Consider the following 6,880-nt stretch of genomic DNA (forward strand, 5'->3'; position numbering starts at 1 on the left):
TCACAGAATCACAAGGTTGGAGACGAGCTGCAAGATCATCCAGTCCAACCCCCCTCCTGTTCCTATCAGTGCCACCAGCACCAAACCATCTCTCGCAGCTCCTCATCCAGGCGCCTCTTGAACACCACCAGGGCTGGCGACTCCACCACCTCCCTGTGCAGCCATTGCAGTGCCTGACCACCCTTTGAGAGCAGCAGTTTCTCCTCATATCCAACCTAAACCTCCTCTGCTACAACTTCTTGCCAATATTATTGTAGTATATATGTTCTTAACATCAATTTTAATTCTATTTCTTTTTCCCCCAAGGTCCTTTTTGGTCACGCAGCTTGCACTGGAGTTAGGCAGGGATTACACGCTGGAGTGGAGCTGAGCCTGCAGATGTTGCTGCTTCAGAACCACACCAGTCCCTCACCTCCCCTCCTCGCGACACCAAATCCTCTTCCTGTTCTCCTTCTCTCAGATTTGTGTAATATATTTTCATTGTGCAAAGTTGTTTGTGGTTGGTTTCTGGTCTCAGTTGGAGCTCTTGGCTGGCTGGCCCCAAAATTAAAATGAGTCCTCATTGGGTTACCTAGAACCAAACCCCCAAATCTGCTACCTCCGATGGATTCTGATGTGGTTACCTCAAGCCAAACCCCCAAAATCTGCTGTCTCAAACGGGTCCTGGTTGGGGTATCTAGAGCCAAATTATAAATCTACTGTCTCAAACGGGTCCTGGTTGGGGTATCTAGAGCCCAGTCCTAAATCTACTGTCTCAAATGGGTCCTGGTTGGGTCACCTAGAACCAAACTGCCATATCTGCTATCTGAAGTGGATCTGCATTGGGTTACCTGGAACCAAACCCCCAAATCTGCCACCTCAGATGGATTCTGATTCTGGTTGGTTACCTAGAACTATTTGCATGAAATTGACCCAAAATAAGGCGCAAAAATTGAGGGGTGGACTTAAAACTGAGGCTTCTGACTCTATAATGAGGCATTGGGCCCTCAGAAATTCAGATTTTGGGCCCAAAAATGTTTGTTTGTACACACACACGATAAAAAAAAAGCAAAAAAACCCCAAAAACCGAAAAATAATCGCTAGACTTTGAAGCTTGAAATGAAGCGTAGGGTGCTAAAAAAAATGGGGGATGGGGCATGAACAAAGGGGTCTTTGGATCTTAAAAATGAGGACACGACAACAGGACAACTGTGATGGTAATTTGTATTTATTGGCACAGCGCAGCATGGAAAGCCCCGTTGATGGCAGCGGTGGTTCTCTGGCTGTCAGGCGATGCCCCCAAATCCGCACGCCGGGGGCGCTCCCACCCTCCTGACTGATGGTGGAGAGGAGCGGGAGGGCAGAGGTGATGCCTGGGGGAGTCTGGGGCTGCTGTGCCTGTCGTCCTTCCCCCAGGCAGTGCTGTTAGAGGTGTTGCACGATGCCCCCCCCCGAGGGGGCCGCTCCCAGCTCCTGAAGGATGGTGGAGAGGAGCGGGAGGGCAGAGGTGGTGCTGTGGGGGGGGCTGGGGGCTGCGGGGCTTGGTGTGCTTCCAGGCTGTGCGATGGATGATGCCCCCAGACTGGCTGCTGGATGGTGCCCCCAAACTGACAGCCTGGGGGGTGTTGCTCCCATCTCCTGATGGATGTTGGAGGGGAGAGGGAGGGCAGAGGTGGTGCTTGGGGGGACTGGGGGTCTTGGTATCCTTCCAGGCTGTATGATGGATGCTGCCCCAAACTGGCTGCTGGATGATGCCCCCAAACCGACAGCCTGGGGGTGTTGCTCCCAACTCCTGAATGATGATGGAGAGGAGTGGGAGGGCAGAGGTGGTGCTTTGGGGGACGGGGGGGTGGTGTTGGCAGGCCTGGCAACCGGGGGCCGCCCTGGTGGTCGATGTTTCCATGGCCGCCTTCTCACAGATGTTTCACATGTGGCCGTGAATTTCCACTCTGTAGATGCAGGTGTATTCCACGTTGCCCCAGTTGCTCTGCACATGAAACATGATGCGGGCCGAAGGCTTTGTGGGGCTCCACCTGCCGACACAAAGAGGAGAGGCTTCGTCACGCGCGGCTCCCTTGGCCGAAGCCCGGCTCTGCTCCGCTGCCGTGGGACGGCGCTGCTGATGGAGGAAGGCAGCCGCCCTCCTCCCTCCCGCCGGCCGTCGTCCCTCCGCACCCGCAGGGGGACGGTTTGCCTCCCGCAGCGCCTTCCTGCTGCTGCGGCGGCTCTCTGGCTGCCATGGCCGCCCCCAAAGCCGCCCCCAAAGCTGCCCCCAAAGCCGCCCCCAAAGTCGCCCGCCACCTCCTGAGTGATGGTGGAGAGGAGCAGGAGGGCAGAGGTGATGCTGGGGGAGCCTGGGGGCTGCTGTGCTCGAGCAGGAAGAAGCATCGCTGCCAAAGGTGGGACGGCCGCCTCGTCTGTGTTCCCCGCGGGAGGGAGAGCAGAGCAGGGCCCGGCTGAGCAGGCCAAGCCTTTCTTGCCAGGACTGCCCATACCTGCACGTGGAAGGTCTGGGGCGATCTCTCTTTTGATGTCGTAAATGAAATAGCCCAGGGAGGTTGGTGGTTCGTCCTCGTCCATTCCCTGAAAGGCAAAGAGACAATTTCGGTCACGCTTTAGGGCAGGCCGTGCAAAAAGGAATGCTTGCCATGCTGCCCCCCACACCTCAGGTATCCATAGACCTGGATCAGGGTCACATAGAGACACATTGGACCCATAGAGACAAATTGAGACCCATTGGGACCCATAGAGACACATTGGGACCCATAGGGACACATTGGGATCCATTGGGACCCATAGAGACACATTGGGACCCATAGAGACACATTGGGACCCATAGAGACCCATTGGTACCCATAGAAACACCTTGAGACACATAGAGACACATTGGGATACATTGGGACCCATAGAGACACAGTGAGACCCATTGGGACCCATAGAGACACATTGGGACCCATTGGGACCCATAGAGACTCATTGGGACCCATAGAGACACATAGAGACCCATTGGGACCCATAGAGAAACATTGGGACCCATAGAGACACATTGGGACCCATTGGGACCCATAGAGACCCATTGGGACCCATAGAGACCCATAGAGCTCCCACCGCTATGGGGTCTTATGGGGCTCAGTGCCAAAGCTTTTCCTCGGGGTTTTTCCTCCCTTGGAAGCAGCAGCACAGACTTACCAAGACAATAAACTCTCTGGGGGGCGCTGCTGACTTCCCCGGAGGGAGAGACCGCCGTGGAGATGTGCCACACGGTGACAGCCGAGGGCCGGATTTCCTGCGGCAGCCGGATGACCACGTCGCCCTCGGATCCTCGGAAGCCCAGCAGTTGCCAGGAGAAATATCGGCCTGCAATGAGAGAGACGCGTCTGTCAGCAGCGAGGCCAAGAGCCGCAGAGCCGGCCGGTGGGCGAGGAGCAGGGGCAGGGAGGACAGGAGGGGAACGGGCACAGCTGGGGACGGCAGCTCTGGGCTCAGCCGCCTTTCTCTGCTTGCCCGGAGGTGGCAGGCAGCCCTCCCAGCACCCGTCAGCTCTCTGTCAGCCATCCATCACCCACGCTGTCAGCAACGTGGGGCAGTGTGGGCTGAGCAGCGCAGCTGGGCCAAAGGAAATCGCTGCGCGCTCGCTTGTGCAGCCAGAAAGCTGCAGCCAACACACAGGCGCCGTTTGTCCTGCCGTACCTGCAGCAGCGTCTCAGGAGGCTTGGCGCTGGAGAACAGTGGGGAAAGCCAGCCGTGCTGCCTGCCTGCCCCGCCGTAACTCTGGGACGTCCGCCTCAGCATCGATGGTGGCACCTGGAAGGAAGATGGAGAGACGTGCAGTGGGGCGGCCCAGAGGGGAGCTGAAGGAGCCAATGCTCGTTCCACGAAGCTCCTGGGGTGCAAAATCCCTCCTGTGTGTGTGGCAAGTGTGGAGTCCCAGCCTGAGGCACTGATGGAGCAGTGGGGAGAGGAGCCGCTCAGCCCCAGGAGCACAGCTGGAGGCTTTGTGAATTCGCAGAGCGGGGAGATTGAATGGGATGGCAGGAGGAAATTCTTGCCGCCCCCAGAAGCCGTGGGTGCCCCGTTGCTGAGACCAGGTTGGACGGGGCCCTGAGCACCCGATGGAAAGGGTGGCAGCCCTGCCAACGGCAGGGAGCTGGGCTGGATGGGCTGTAAGGTCCCTGCAGAGCTCAGCCGTTCCAAAGCTCTGTGAGACAGCGGGCAGAAAAGCAGAGCTCGGCAGCTTTGGGGAGCGCCAGGCGCAGAGCTGAGGGCACTGAAGCTGCCTGTCGACGTACCCAGGGTTTGCAGAGCCCAGTTGGGCAGCCAGGCGCCGTTCTCCACCATTTTCTCCATGGCCTCCTGGGTCGACTGCAGGATTTCCTGGCAACAAACGGGGAACGGAGAGACAGCAGTGAGCAAAACGCTGCACAGGAGAGCTGACCCTGAGCCTGAGCCTGAGCCTGACCCTGACCCTAACTCTGACCCTGTCCCTGGCCCTAACTCTGACCCTGACCCTGGCCCTGACCCTAAGCCTAAGCCTAACCCTGACCCTGACCCTGACCCTGACCCTAGGGATGCTACCCAGGAGCCAGGGGAGGGAACCCACAGCGCTGCACAGCACCCCCTGATCCCAGCCAGCAGCGAGGGGAGCAGAGCGGCTCCAAGGCACGAGAGGGGCTGAGCTGAGAGCCAGGTGTGGGGCGCAGAGCTGCCTCTGGAAAGGGCTGAAACAGGAGGGGAGCAGCGCCGTCACCTCGCTGGTGAATCCGTGGATCCCGTTCTCGTGCAGGACGTCAAACAGGGCTTGGAGAATGAGGCCCTTCTGGGCCGACAGCTGAGTGGATCTCGCCTCCAGCTCCTGCCTCTTCTCCATCTGAACCCGAGAGTTCCTGAAGGCAAAGGCAAAGCGAGCCTTGAGCACTGCTCACAGAGCTCAGAGCTGCAGAGGTGAAGGATCCTGGGGGGGGTGTTGTGCCCTTCCTTATCCCCCAGCCCCTTTCCTTCCTCCGCTTTGCCTTTGCCAAGGGCGGCCTTCTGAAAGGGAAAGGAAGGGAAGGGGAGGGGAGGGGAGGGGAGGGGAGGGGAGGGGAGGGGAGGGGAGGGGGAGGGGAGGGGAGGGGAGGGGAGGGGAGGGGAGGGGAGGGGAGGGGAGGGGAGGGGAGGGGAGGGGAGGGGAGGGGAGGGGAGGGGAGGGAGGGGAGGGGAGGGGAGGGGAGGGGAGGGGAGGGGAGGGGAGGGGAGGGGAGGGGAGGGGAGGGGGAGGGGATGGGAGAGGGAGGGAAGGGAAGGGAAGGGAAGGGAAGGAAGGGAAGGGAAGGGAAGGGAAGGGAAGGGAAGGGAAGGGAAGGAAGGGAAGGGAAGGGAAGGGAAGGGAAGGGAAGGGAAGGGAAGGGAAGGGAAGGGAGGAAGGGAAGGAAGGGAAGGGAAGGGAAGGGAAGGGAAGGGAAGGGAAGGGAAGGGAAGGGAAGGGAAGGGAAGGGAAGGGAAGGGAAGGGAAGGGAAGGGAAGGGAAGGGAAAGGCCTTGCGCAGGGCGAGGAAGCGTTCTTACCCCAGAGCTGGGAGCTGGGGCGCAGGTCCTGCTGACCGCACCTGGAAGAGAAAGGCGTTCGATGGCAGGAGGCACAAGCAGTGCGGCCAGGGCTTCCGCAGGGGCTTCCCAGGGAACCGCCGGCAGAATTTCCTGCTGCTGCCCAGCCGTTTGCAGAGCGGCGCTGCCCAAAGCCGGGCTCTGAAGCCCTCCCCGTGCCGCACAGCATCTCTGCTTCTCCCTCGGCTTTCCCGGCCCCTTCAGGCTCCCCGGTGCCAGGCATGGGCCAAAGGCCCCTTCTGCCCCCGCGCTGCCGCCTTCAGCCCGAGCCGGGCGCTGGGAAGATCCTTCCGCACCGAAGCCCACCCTGCTGCCCAGGCGACCCCCAGCCCACCCTCCATCTCAGCCCGTGTCCAAACCCCCCTGCTGCTCAATGGGGGTTGCTTTGGCCTCTGCCGCGCAGCCTGCAGCACTGACCTGCAGGACGTCCGCTCCTCCATGCCAGTACACAAAGGATGAGTACACAAAGGATGAGTACACAAAGGATGAGTACACAAATGCCAGCTGTGGGGAGATCAGGTGGGACAGACCGTTAGTTTGCTCCGCAGCCCCGTTTTCCTCCTGCAGACCCACGCCGTGTGGGACAGTCCCGCTGCCCAGCCCTGCTGGCATGGCTTTGGGTGGGGAGCACTCACCAGAAAGGGGAGAAAGCAGCCAGACCGGAGTCGTCCTTCCCCTCTCCGCAGCAGAGAATCGCCTAAGGGAGAGAGCAGACAGCGGTGAGCACGGCCCAGCTGGATCTCCTGGGATCCTTGCAGTGCTTTCCTCTGCCCAGCAGAGATCACAGCATCACACTCCACCACCTCCCTGGGCAGCCTGCTGCAGAGAACAGTGGGACCTATAGGGACACTTTGAGAGCCATAGAGACACGTTGGGACCCATAGAGACCCGTTGGGACCCATAGAGACACATTGGGATCCAATGGGACACATTGGGACCCATTGGGACACAGAGACACATTGGGACGCATTGGGACCAAAGAGACACGCTGGGACCCATAGAGACACGTTGGGACCCATAGAGACACGTTGGGACCTATAGAGACACATTGGGACCCATAGAGACACATTGGGACGCATTGGGACCCATAGAGACACATTAAGACCCATTGGGACCCATAGAGACACGCTGGGACCCCCCACACGCTGGGAGTCCATGTTTCCACCGGGGCACACTGCTGGCTCACGGCCGACCTGCCGCCCCCCAGGACACCCAGCTCTGCACAGCTCCCCTGCAGCAGCTCCTCCCCCAGCCTGTATTGCTGCACGCCCTTCTTCCTCCCCACGTGCCAGACTCCCCCCTTGCTTTCATGCAGCTCC

The 6,880-nt window shown here is 59.9% G+C and overlaps 1 protein-coding gene and 1 long non-coding RNA gene across 2 annotated transcripts in view; both read left to right on the plus strand.

Annotated features, from left to right (window-relative positions):
- LOC125687598 (maltase-glucoamylase-like) overlaps positions 1–6,880 on the plus strand; it is a gene marked incomplete at its 5' end in the record, with an annotated part of 85,852 nt that overhangs the window by 77,334 nt on the left and 1,638 nt on the right. The window lies entirely within an intron of this gene.
- On the plus strand, positions 4,486–5,843 carry LOC125687595 (uncharacterized). Its single transcript, XR_007374187.1, has 3 exons — positions 4,486–4,666; positions 4,763–4,920; positions 5,766–5,843. It is a non-coding gene; the product is annotated as an uncharacterized LOC125687595 (long non-coding RNA).

The sequence above is a fragment of the Lagopus muta genome, unplaced genomic scaffold (assembly GCF_023343835.1).
Source record: "Lagopus muta isolate bLagMut1 unplaced genomic scaffold, bLagMut1 primary scaffold_111, whole genome shotgun sequence".
Classification (NCBI taxonomy): Eukaryota; Metazoa; Chordata; class Aves; order Galliformes; family Phasianidae; genus Lagopus; species Lagopus muta.